The 14,033-nt window shown below is 34.1% G+C and overlaps 1 long non-coding RNA gene across 1 annotated transcript; it reads right to left on the reverse strand.

The window, feature by feature from the left end:
- Positions 1 to 4,709: 4,709 nt before the first annotated feature.
- On the reverse strand, positions 4,710 to 10,940 carry LOC126879874 (uncharacterized). The gene is made up of 3 exons (XR_007696323.1): positions 10,331 to 10,940; positions 5,476 to 9,969; positions 4,710 to 5,114 (listed from the first exon to the last, which is right to left on the reverse strand). It is a non-coding gene; the product is annotated as an uncharacterized LOC126879874 (long non-coding RNA).
- Between the last annotated feature and the right edge of the window lie 3,093 nt (positions 10,941 to 14,033).

Below are 14,033 nucleotides of genomic sequence, written 5' to 3' on the forward strand. Positions count from 1 at the left end.
GTCTTTAGTAAAGGGACATACTATGTGTTTAATACATCGATCTTCGAGACTCATCATCATTATTAATGGTATTTCAACTCTTCGTGAGTCTTTGCCACTTTTTTTTTTCATTGTCTCACTCCCTTTTTCTCCAGATCTTTCTCTGACTGCATCTTTTCACCATTTTTTCGAGATTACTACTTGAAAACCAGATAATCGGGTTAATACTCTTTTCCAAACTCTGCTTTGAAAGGATGATGGGACCTTAGGATCATCGATTAATGTGAGAGCACTCGTTTCAGCCAACGCTTCTACTGAGTCTCAGTTTACGTCCGAATCTGCGTAGTCCCAAAGTAAACTGTGAATTGTTTTAAGTGGAAGTTATGTGAGTGTGGAAATATACTGATTTATATTTCATTGGGGTTTATACCCTTGGTGTTTAAACATGTATACAATGTATGCACGTGAAAGGGACTGCAAATGAATCTCAAGAAAACGAAATCAATGATATTCTCAAAAAAAACACAAAATGTAGATAACCTGATCATCAATAATATAACGATCGAAAGAGTAACAACATATAAATATTTAGGAACGTGGCTAACCGAAGATGGAGATCAAACAAAAGAAATCAGATCTAGAATAGAAATGGCAAGAAACACGTTCATAAAATTGAAGAACTTACTTTGGAACCGTAACCTTAATCTAGAGATCCGCACAAGAATACTACTTTACTATACGGCCTGGAATCGTGGACAATAAAACAGGCTGAAAGAAAAAAATTTAAACTCCTTTGAGATGTGGTGCTACAGGAGAATCCACAGAATATCGTGGACTGAAAAAGTAACTAATACAGAGGTGTTACAAAGAATGAAAGAAAGAATATGAAGTCATAAAAACTGTTAAAATTAGAAAGATTCAATATCTGGGTCATATAATGAGGGGCGGGAAGTACGTATTTCTTAGGTTAATTATGCAAGGGAAGATACAAGGAAAGAGAAACCCAGGACAACGCAAAATATCCTGGCTAAGAAATTTGAGAGAGTGGTTCGGTAGCAGCTCATTAGAATTATTCAGAAATGCGGCCAATAAAATTAAAATAGCGATGATGATTTCCAACCTCTGATAGGGGAAGGAACCTGAAGAAGAAGGGGTTTATACTTTTCTCTCAGTTAGGAGAGAATTATTCTCTTCCCATACCAGTCTTAATGTTCTTTCGCCAGAATGTCTTCTGAGATGTCCTGCTCATTGGAGTCTCCTGGACTTAACTTCTTTTACTATACTCTTGCTCTGGCTATAGTTGTTCGAGTTCTGCGCTCCCATGCTTATTGTGTGGTATCTCCGCAATGAGTTTTATAACAGGGATTTTTGGACTCGCTGCAGTCAGGCCTGTATTAAATAAGTTTTTCAAGTTACAAAATTGTCGTAACAATGTTTAAAAGTGATAACCTAGTTTCCTCTTAAAATGAGCACTTTATTAACATTTACGAGTAGTTAAATCGATAAAAAGTATCAAATTATGAACATATTTTGTAAGTTGCACTTGCAGTACATTACAATCAATATGCAGCAAATATTTCTCTATATACTTGACATCCTCTTGAAAAAGAACACTTTATTAACATTTAGTTAAATCGATTAAAAGCATTAATTACGCACGTATTTTGTAAGTCCCACTTTCCAATCAATATGCAGCGCACATATTTCTCTCGATATTTTTTAATCCAATGTTTTATATTACTTTAGAGTTAGAGCTATGGTACACAAAAGAAAATAGCAAAGTGGGAACACAATCGCCACTCATACAATATCAATCTCGTTCTACGCTCGTGCTGCGGACTTTTCATTGCATAGTCAGAATGTCAACGCGACTCGATTTTCCTTTTCTCCAACGTTTCCATGAAAATGGAAATGATATTAAAAAGTTAATGTCTCTTTACCACAAGAGAATGGATCTAGATTTTTATCGGACTGCGTCTCGAGTATTCAAAAAAACAGCCGAGTGTCTCGTAGAGACATAAATTAAATTTTTTTCAGTCAGTTGGTAATTAAATACTTTGAATTTGGGAATAAAAGTGAATATTCGTGTTTTCTTTTGTCTCTGCGCTCTACAAAGCGAGAGGTTCGTTAAGGGATGTGGCGCATGATTTTTGCTTAATTAAAAGGTCAAGACAGTTTTAGTCGGATTAAGTACTTAAAAATAGAATTGATAAGTGTTAATATAATAAAATAGTGCTTCAAATTATATTTAATGGTATTAAGATGTATATACTGCGTCAGTATTATTTGCAAGGCAATTGAAGAGAATAAAATAAATATCCTTAAATTTTCTTTGTTTTGATCGAAGCGACACTAAGTGTTTTGCGCCGAATTTAAATATGTTTGTAAACGCCTATTCTATTGAGGTTGGCGATGAATATGGGAAATTTCTTTTTGTTCTGGGCTTGATGAATTAAGTCATTTCCTGTTGTGTGGGTCCAATCGCTGATATTTTGGAGTCAGGATTTTTTCTTTCTTTCTGTTCTACCCCTTCCAAAACCTGTAATCTGTTCCACAATTCCCCTGTCCCAGTGTTCCCGCACATCAAAGTTTGGATGGAATCATAGACACCGTTAACCTATTAACATATTTTCAGCTTGCTATTAATATACTTTTTTTGGTACGCGGGATCCAGGCCTAATGGTCTTAAATTAAAATATAACTAAGAAGTAACTATATAATAAAATATTGTATACCAACTGCATAGAAGAAATCATATGCAGAACATATGAGGCGTATCATATCAAAAGTGACAATCTCCCACCTAGACCAATCTGAGCAAATTTATAAAAACGATTTAGACATAAAAATCTGAAATTTTAAAACATTTATTTCTACAGGTACAAAGTTGTTACATTCATAACTATAATAAAAAGAGTAAATAACTTGTAGTCTCATTAATATAAAAGAAAATCGCATTAATATAATGGATATTGCTGACTTTGATATGAACCGTTGGAGATTGTTTATTTTGTTGTGATAGCATATGGAGATTGTTGACTATGCACCAGATAATTTAAAATATTCGTTTATGAGTGAAGATGGGGATTAATGATTAACATTCAACTTAAATTATAATTTATTGTTATTTACAGTAAACAAATTATTTAGGAATTAAACTTAAACGACATATTGTATAGTGTAGATATACAACAAAATTGTAGGCTACATACCTTGATTCTTTCTTCAAAGTTCTTTTCTAATTCTTCGAATTTGAAGGTCTTTGTCTGGAATTTTCTTGATTTGTTTCAGTAGGATATTGTTCCATAATTAAAAATACGTTATACCACTCCTCAAAACTGAATACTTTTTGTAATAAACCAAATTTTCTAATTGTGTTTTTCACGAAACAACCACCATTTGTATGTTTACAAGCATACTAAAATGACATTATCAACATGAAGTGTGGTTAAGTCACGTGATGGATATCTTGATGTTCATTGGTTGAATTGGATATTGTCAACTATGCTGTGAATACCCCAAGGAGATTGTTAATTTTGCAGCAAATGCCAGTTTTATTATATAAATTTGTCAGGGATTTTGTCTACTTTGACAAAAATACTCCGACTTATCCTATAAAGAAATAGCTAGAGTGCAAGGGAGAACGAAAATTTCAATTTTAATAAAAATTGGAGATTGTTAATTTTGATATGACACGACTCATATTTGGAATTTCTTTGTTTCATTTTATGTTTCTGCGATATTACTGGATGTTAATAAACTAAAAGGAAGACCGTTGTAAATTTGCTATTAAAACTCTGCTATTAGGTACATAAGCATTTCCAAATCGAATATAGTGTGCTATTAATCACTTGACATAAATATACTTCAATCTGATAATAATTTTCAATGTCGTTTGTTTTGGCGCATTCTGTTTTTCTTTATCTGAATAGTTCAAGGCAGGTTCACCTTATTCCCGGGAGAACAATCAATAGGACAATAAAAAAATTCCAGCAAAATTACATTATGCATTACGTCGGTTGCATGTCTGAAGAAATAAAATTCATATATATTATTGTGAGAATATGCTTTGAATATAATTTAATTAATTATAAATGATTCAAACAAAGATCTATTCAAGTCACTCTAGATTCTAGATTGCTATAATATGCTGATAATAGAGGAAATATATACATAAATTTTATACAATAATAGTGAAATTTGTTTCTTTATAAGTAGAATCCGCATAAATAAAATAGAATAAAGGTATCAAAAACTTGATTCTGCTAAAAAATAATAAAGAGAGTTATGAAGAAAGAGACATTTTGCAGAAAGAAAATATACTTCACTATATTAAGTTGTCAGAGATTACTTGATCTCTAAAAACGAGACAAACAAGCTAAATCTTGGTGAGAAACAACTGAGAATATTAATTTTGGGACCCCAAAAAAGTTCAAAAAAGTTTGCCATTGCCACCCCCGGGTTTCCCCCTAAAGCTCTCCTCTGATGAGGGATGGAATCATCGATTTACAAAGAATCTGTACGCCATGGAAAAAATCTGCCAAACAAAAAATGAATATCATTTTTAGCTCAGATCATTTTGAACAAAAATGTTTGTTAGCCCTTTTTTCGTAGAACGAACTCCAACCAACATCGGCCACATTTGCACTCTTAGAATTATCTTGAAACAAACAAAGTGGAGCCAAAGAGGATTGTGTACTATCTCCTACCCTATTTCTTCTTACGTTGAAGCGTTTTACCTGTCTGCTCTAATGGGATCAAGGAAAGACTATCTATAGAGATACTGGGGAGTCGAAATGGGGCTAGTAGAAGGAACAGACACGCAAACCTTCATGCGAACGGCAGCTCATTTTTTGTGCGGTGGCAGGTCGTAGATTCGTTGGGAGGGGTAGGAGGGTTTAAAGAAGACTAAACTACATAACCAAATAAGCAAAGGATACTTACACAGACTTGAGGACTTTCCTACTATTTAAACAAATTGGGACGCCGTTTGAAAAATCCTCAAATTCTCATATCGAGTACTTACTGGAAAGCAACTGGGGGACATTCATCGTAGATTCCTCATTGGGGTTATAGTGGGCTACAAATTATCATCATTTGGCTTCTATGCCATTATATTTTCTTCTGTTCTAAAACTTGTTCACTTGTATTAGATATCTGTTAATAATTTTCTTAAATAAAGAGGTTACAGAAATAAAGATGTGTACATTTTATAATGTTTATTTAAACCTTAATACCTTTTTATTTTTATTGAGAATAGACACATTCTCAAACCAGAAATGAATAATAATAACAAAATACATGATTTTACAATTTTTAACCTTATTTTTAGCAGTGTACCAAAACAAAAATTTGACATGGCTGTCAAATGTCACTGCCATCTAATATTTACTTTACATAATATATTTTCCATGTTGAAAACAAACATTTTTAATTATGTAAAACCTTTACCAATAATATCCACTTGTGAATTATTTAAAATAAACATTATCATACCTTGTTAAAACAAAAATCCATGTCACAACACTTGGAACTTCAAAATTTTCCATTCAGACGGGGCTGGGAGGGGAAGATATTCAAATCATTACAAAACTGGATAAAATCGATACCAAATAATATCATCTGGGCATTTCTTACTGGAACATGAACAAATCAAAACATCATAAAAATAGCAACAGCTACATAAAGGACAGGAACCAGGAAACCACGCACTTCTTTTACCGGCAAATCAAACTGCATAACAATAGAACTGTTTCACAATAATATATCCATTAAAATGCCGTGAAACTATTGTCATTATATTCCTTGACATGTTAGAAATCCATTAGTTCTTTTACTATAAGAAGAAAACCATTTTGCCGGCAAAGTGCGACTTTCTACGAGTCTGTTGGTTGAGTTCTAACAAAAAGATGTTTACTGAAGTGATGTACTTTTAGAACTCACTTTACATCGTCACGTCTCTCTCGCGTCCAAACGATGCATTTCTTCTCGATCGTTCGGCCAAAACTATTGACCAATCGTCAACTACAACTCAAGGATCTTTCAAAATGCAGACCAATAATAACATGGGATTTTTATCGCTCAAAACTTAAAGGAAAAACACCAAACCTTTTAGAGGATTCATTCTCGAATAATGAATGATTTCACAATAACTATCTACGTAGTTGGTAAATGCTACTCAAATTTAGCGCTCAAAACTTAAAGGAAAAACACTGAACCTTTTAGAGGATTCATTCTCGAATAATGGATGTTTTCAATAACAATCTACGTAGTTGGTTATTGCTACACAAATAAATAGGAAATTTCCTAACCTTTACAATGCGAACAGGAGCGGCTTGGAAATTTTAAAGATATATAAACTCGCAAAATATATTAGAAAAATTAATATTTTTCTTGGGATAGGATTAAAATTAATGGATATTTTTTATAAAATATTGTAGTAGAAATCCATCTGCTACAATAGCCTCCTCGGAAGAGAGGAAACTGGATTACCAATTCAGTTTTCGATAACTACAAAAATCCAACATTGACTTCTTGGGTGTGACAGGACAACAATACCAAAATATTTAAATAATGGCTAATGGGGATTAAACAAAAACAAAACATCATTAGGGAATGGGCTAGCGTGCCATCAATCGCCAGACTCTTTAAAGTCGAGTAGACTTAAATGTTAAGACTCTAATAAGAACTGTAGGTGATAAGAGTTTCTGTGTCTTGGGAAAGAAATAATCTTGTGCCCTGTGTGGACCTCGCTGACATCCACAGCAGTAACACAAGTGACATACCAGGGCAGACACAGCCTTGTCACCTCGTTGCCTAACCGCGAGCGGTTCACAAAAACTAAAAAGTTGATGTTTGACAGATAAACATCTGCCCAAACTCTGCTAACACCTAGCGAGTTTCACGGGACATTTCGGCAACGGTTCTGCAAAACGAGGATTTAGACAATCCAGTCTAAACACCTCAGTGAGACAAAATCTCATGAACAACTTACCTCAACAACTCATTCAAATAAGACAGGGCTAGACTAAGGGGTATATGACAACAACAAGGACTAAAATCAAGACAATATTAACAAGGGGGGAGGGGGGATACGTGTGACAACAACAAAAGACCGAAAAGACTAGTATACTGGGTTCAAACAGGATATCAAACTATTTAATCAAGACCAAAAAAAATGAACGTAACACATGACATAGGAAATACTACATCATTACGTTTTCAATCAACAGTCCTACCTAGGACATAAAAGCCTTTCATGAAAGTTCACAAGACAACTTTCTCATTTTCAAATCACAAACTGGGATATTCTTTATTTTTCAAAACCGGGGATATGATCTTACTTTTCCAAAACATGAGTAGATCTTACTTTTCCAAAACAATGGGTAGACTTTATTCTTCCAAAACATGAGTAGACTTCACTCTTCCAAACTGGGGTTAGACTACTTTTTCAAAACAGGGATGAAAGCAAACACACAAGGGAAAGACCAAAGGGACATTGGAAAGAATGACAATTCCGACGAACGACCACTTCCATTTATCCACCGAAAGCAAGCTTCACCTGTACTCAACGCGGCCAGATCCTAAGCTCACCAGCCTTGTCACAGCTTCTGCTCTTAGCCTACTTTCAATAAACAAACACAAGAGAGGTCAACGAACTATTCGCCAAAAAAAATCAAACTCCATCAGGGACATGGGCTAACAGACATTACGGGATAACAGACTCTAGAATTTCCAGACAAAAAAGGGATAGACAAACAAACAGGGAACAAAAGACTCATAGGGCATTTATACATTCTCCATACTTCATATACATGGGCTTACAAACACAAATAATATCGAAACTTGGTTCTTAGTCATACTCCATATACATGGGCTTACAAACACAAATAAATATTGAAATTTGGTTCTTATATGAGCTTACACAAATCAAACCGTTCTTGCTCCGACTATTAATGGGAGTATTCCCAGACAACTGAACAACACTTCCTCATCACGAGTATTGCACTTGTGATATGCCAGATACAAGAAAACATACATCATTTTTAATCAATAAGTGGAGGGGCCTCGCCACGGTTTCCCTCTTCACTTTTTCATGGGGTAACTTTTTTTTTACTTCTAACATGAACAAATCCATATATCAAGGGTTATTTTCAAAACAGTGTCGACAGAGTACGCTATCTTCAAATCAAAAAGTGATAGCTTTTCTCCTGGCTGCTTGAAAAAACAAGGGGTCTACTTCTTCATTAATAAGTGGAGGGGCCTCGCCACGGTTTCCCTCTTCACTTCTTCATGGGGTTACTTCTTCAAGGATGACTTCTCCAACTAACCTGTGGCAATAATATACCCAAATATAGATAGGCTTCGCTGGAAAATCACGGAACTTACTCACACAGACCATACCGAATTAGCTCATACACGGACCATACCAACTATTATCACACATCTACTCAAACGACCAAATCAATAATCACAAAAAACGTTTATTCTGTAAAAAACTGATGATCTACAAGAATACATGCAAAAAAATATAACATATTGTTATACTCTATAAGTGGATTCAATATTAAAAACATTTTAATCGTAACTTTTACCAAAATTTTCAAAAAAATTTAACGTTACATTTTACCAAAAATTTTTCTAAAAAAATTTTATACTTTATTTTTTACTCATCTGTTTGTCTATGTCTATATAATTCATCAATATTTTCTAAAAAATTTAACCAATGCTTTCATCATGGGTACAATATCAATACAACATAGTAAGTACGTCACAATATTTAACATACTATTCTGTTGTATGATACATAAAATACAATACCAGTATACTACAGTTTACATAAAATGGGGTTACAATGTAAATACACTATGATGTATGAAATGGTACATGCCTATACAATCAGCAGCACGACCAAATCAACACCACAATACAAAGTGTACATACTTGCACCTCTTATGGAAAAATTATCAACATTCTGCAACAAAAACTACAAAAATGGGCTCTTTCATGGGGACTAACAGACTGAAACAGTTTCGGGGGCACTAAAAGACATGAAACAGTTTCTGGGGGCAAGACAAGAGGAATCTGGGCTAAACTACATGGGAAGACTGGGGCGATATTTACTCGGGTCAAACTTCAGGGTGTACGATACAAGTATTACAAGTGTAACACTAAGTGGGAGTGGCTAAAGACATTGGGGACTAGTAGATAGGCTAACTACTAGTTGAACATGTCTACAAGCTAGACTTGTAACAATGGGCATACAAAAAATGACAAGAGTCGAGCTTCCATGTTGTCGGAAACACCTGCACCACAAACTGAGATCGGCTGCCCAAGGGACGGGCACTGCCTAACAGTTGTAGTACAAATGAGACCGAAAGGAGGCTAAAAGGACATGGTAGTGGGCACATGCTAATGGGGTCAGGGGGGCTAGAAATAACACGACCCACGTTGTCGGGGCCATTTGAAGCATTCAACTGGACAAGACAACAACTGGATACTGAAGGAGGCAGAAAATTGAATCGGCCTCACACATTGGGGGCCATTTGATGCGTTTTAAGCCTCACACGTTGGGCGCAAGTTGAAGCGTTTTACCTGTCTGCTCTAATGGGATCAAGGAAAGACTATCTATAGAGATACTGGGGAGTCGAAATGGGGCTAGTAGAAGGAACAGACACGCAAACCTTCATGCGAACGGCAGCTCATTTTTTGTGCGGTGGCAGGTCGTAGATTCGTTGGGAGGGGTAGGAGGGTTTAAAGAAGACTAAACTACATAACCAAATAAGCAAAGGATACTTACACAGACTTGAGGACTTTCCTACTATTTAAACAAATTGGGACGCCGTTTGAAAAATCCTCAAATTCTCATATCGAGTACTTACTGGAAAGCAACTGGGGGACATTCATCGTAGATTCCTCATTGGGGTTATAGTGGGCTACAAATTATCATCATTTGGCTTCTATGCCATTATATTTTCTTCTGTTCTAAAACTTGTTCACTTGTATTAGATATCTGTTAATAATTTTCTTAAATAAAGAGGTTACAGAAATAAAGATGTGTACATTTTATAATGTTTATTTAAACCTTAATACCTTTTTATTTTTATTGAGAATAGACACATTCTCAAACCAGAAATGAATAATAATAACAAAATACATGATTTTACAATTTTTAACCTTATTTTTAGCAGTGTACCAAAACAAAAATTTGACATGGCTGTCAAATGTCACTGCCATCTAATATTTACTTTACATAATATATTTTCCATGTTGAAAACAAACATTTTTAATTATGTAAAACCTTTACCAATAATATCCACTTGTGAATTATTTAAAATAAACATTATCATACCTTGTTAAAACAAAAATCCATGTCACAACACTTGGAACTTCAAAATTTTCCATTCAGACGGGGCTGGGAGGGGAAGATATTCAAATCATTACAAAACTGGATAAAATCGATACCAAATAATATCATCTGGGCATTTCTTACTGGAACATGAACAAATCAAAACATCATAAAAATAGCAACAGCTACATAAAGGACAGGAACCAGGAAACCACGCACTTCTTTTACCGGCAAATCAAACTGCATAACAATAGAACTGTTTCACAATAATATATCCATTAAAATGCCGTGAAACTATTGTCATTATATTCCTTGACATGTTAGAAATCCATTAGTTCTTTTACTATAAGAAGAAAACCATTTTGCCGGCAAAGTGCGACTTTCTACGAGTCTGTTGGTTGAGTTCTAACAAAAAGATGTTTACTGAAGTGATGTACTTTTAGAACTCACTTTACATCGTCACGTCTCTCTCGCGTCCAAACGATGCATTTCTTCTCGATCGTTCGGCCAAAACTATTGACCAATCGTCAACTACAACTCAAGGATCTTTCAAAATGCAGACCAATAATAACATGGGATTTTTATCGCTCAAAACTTAAAGGAAAAACACCAAACCTTTTAGAGGATTCATTCTCGAATAATGAATGATTTCACAATAACTATCTACGTAGTTGGTAAATGCTACTCAAATTTAGCGCTCAAAACTTAAAGGAAAAACACTGAACCTTTTAGAGGATTCATTCTCGAATAATGGATGTTTTCAATAACAATCTACGTAGTTGGTTATTGCTACACAAATAAATAGGAAATTTCCTAACCTTTACAATGCGAACAGGAGCGGCTTGGAAATTTTAAAGATATATAAACTCGCAAAATATATTAGAAAAATTAATATTTTTCTTGGGATAGGATTAAAATTAATGGATATTTTTTATAAAATATTGTAGTAGAAATCCATCTGCTACAACGTTAGATAGGATGATGATAATGATACGGATAATGATAGGATAATGATAGAACAGGCATCAGATGGAACCTATTTAAACAGTTAAAAGATCTCGAATTTGCAGACAGTATCTGCCAGAATTGGAAAGGACAAAACAAACAAACTACAACATATCTACTAGTGTCAAGGATAAAAAATGAAGATGGATTGGCCATACTTAGAGAACAGATCAAAACAACATAGCGAGACAAGCATTTGAATACCAATCACAGAAGAAAATAATTAGAGGAAGACCAGGCAATAGCTGGAAAAGAACTACAACAGGGAGCTATAGTACATTTAAAAACAAACCTGTTACCCTAAATAGCACCATACCAATCTCTCAAGTTCTTCTTCAAGTTCTTCTCTCAAGTTCAGGTCATTCTTTTTAAGACCAATCGATATATCTGAACTGATCCAAACTATCAATAGTATCAAAAGCAAATCATCCTGTAGTACTGATGGACTATCCATACAAATCTTCTCAAATCTTACAGAAAATGTGTTGGAAAACCTCGTTTCACTAATTAATGATTCCTTTGAAAGAGGCAAATTCCCAGAGTGCCTAAAGATAGCCATTATTATTCCCCTTCATAAGGGTGGTGAAAAATCTAATTCTTGCAACTATAGACCTATTGCCTTACTACCGGTACTTTCAAAAATTATTGAGAGACTCATAAAAACCCGTCTTATGTCCTTTCTCATTGATAACAACATCTTATCCCAAAATCAGTTCGGCTTTTTAGCTAATAAATGTACCACTGATGCCTTGTTTTCTGTGTTTCATGAGGTTTACCAAGCACTAAACAATAATCTTTATACTGCCACTGTTTTCTGTGACTATGCCAAAGCTTTTGATTGTGTAAATCACGACATTTTGATTAAAAAACTAAATTTCTATGGGATTCGAGGTATTTCTTTGAATTGGTTCCAATCTTACTTGAATAATAGGAAACAACTAGTTAGAGCAAATGATACTGACTCTAGTCTCAAAAACATTGTATCTGGAGTACCACAAGGTTCAGTATTGGGTCCTCTACTGTTCCTTATCTTTATAAATGACATCACTAACTTAAAAATCGATGGAAAAATTTTTCTTTTTGCTGATGATACCAGTATCACTTGGAGCAACTCAACTATTGCATCTCTTCACGCAACTATAACTTCTGATTTGCTTACGATAAAAACCTGGTCTGACTCTAATTTACTCTCTTTTAACGTGGATAAGACAGTAGCATTATCCTATAAAAGTGCTCTTCAACCCCTGCTTGTTAATAACAGCCAGATCTCTACCGTTGATTCTGTAAAATTTCTTGGTATTTTTTTAGACAGCAACCTCAAATGGTCCCTTCATATCGATTTGTTAAGTAAGAAACTCGCCTCAGCCTGCTATGCTATAAGATCTGTTTCGAAAGAACTCAATTTAGCATCTTCTAAACTAACATATTTTTCTTTGTTCGAGTCTCATCTTCGATATGGTCTTCCTTTTTGGGGTTCTAGTACAGCTGCCCAATTAGATGTTATTTTTAAATTACAAAAAAGAGCAATAAGGTATCTGTTTGGCCTCAGAAGAACAACACATTGCAGAAGTTACTTCAAAGATCACGGCATTTTAACTCTTACATCTTTATATATTTTAGAAACTGTTTGCTTAATTCGTAAACACATGCATGTCTTTCCAGCAAGGCCTCGTCATGACTACTCCACCAGAAATTCAAATTTTGATGTCTATTTACCGATCCCGTCCTCTGAGTTAGTAAAGAAATCTATATTATATTCCGCAAAAAAAACTATATAAAACCATCTTCCTTTACAACTCAAATCTGCAACATCTTTCCCCAAGTTAGAAATTACAATAATGTACAAGTAACCAAACTTATCTATATTTGGGTGTCACATGCAGCAGCTTAAACTTATTAGTTCCTATGTCTATAAATAGTTTACTTTGTTGTATATTCACTTTGCAATTTCTATAAATTGTTGCAATATATCGATTTTGTTTTTTTTTCTTTACTTTATTAACTTATATTTTGCATTTATGTATATTTTTTTTATATTGACGATTTATCAAATTTCAGAAAATTGTATTTGTTATTGTTATTGTTAGATATTATTTATTAATTTTTTCTGACTTTAATTAAGCTTTGTCCATAAAATTTGTATTTTCAGTGACAATAAAGCATATTTCTATTCTATTCTATTCAATCATATAGTCTTTATTCGTCCTAGACAAAAACGAATATTTTGCAGCAATCTATATTTGAAGCCTCTCATTCTCATTCTTCTGCTTCTAGTTGCATGACCATTATCGATCATTGGATATCATGATGTATACTGTATACCATATTCGCTATAATGACTTTATTGACAGAATTTAGCTATGCTAAATAATGATACATATCATTGCCGTATATGTTTTAAGATAACGTTTATCTAGGATCTTTCCCTGATTGATCAGATGTAAATTATCATATTTTTAAGGGTGTCGCCTAATCAGACAGAAGTATTCCAGATTGCGCTTGCGATTAGTCTCCCATTCCTCTTCTTTTTAAAGTGTCCTCTCCTCAATAGAGGTTAGCTGCGACCAGTGGCGGTTTCTCCATAAGTGCACATGTGCACGTGAACCCCCAAAATTATTTTCACACCAACATTCACATATGTAATATTTATCATTCTATAAATAACATTTTAATCTAACTATACAGTAATTGAAATTCGAAA

Source organism: Diabrotica virgifera, chromosome 2 (assembly GCF_917563875.1).
Source record: "Diabrotica virgifera virgifera chromosome 2, PGI_DIABVI_V3a".
NCBI lineage: Eukaryota > Metazoa > Arthropoda > Insecta > Coleoptera > Chrysomelidae > Diabrotica > Diabrotica virgifera.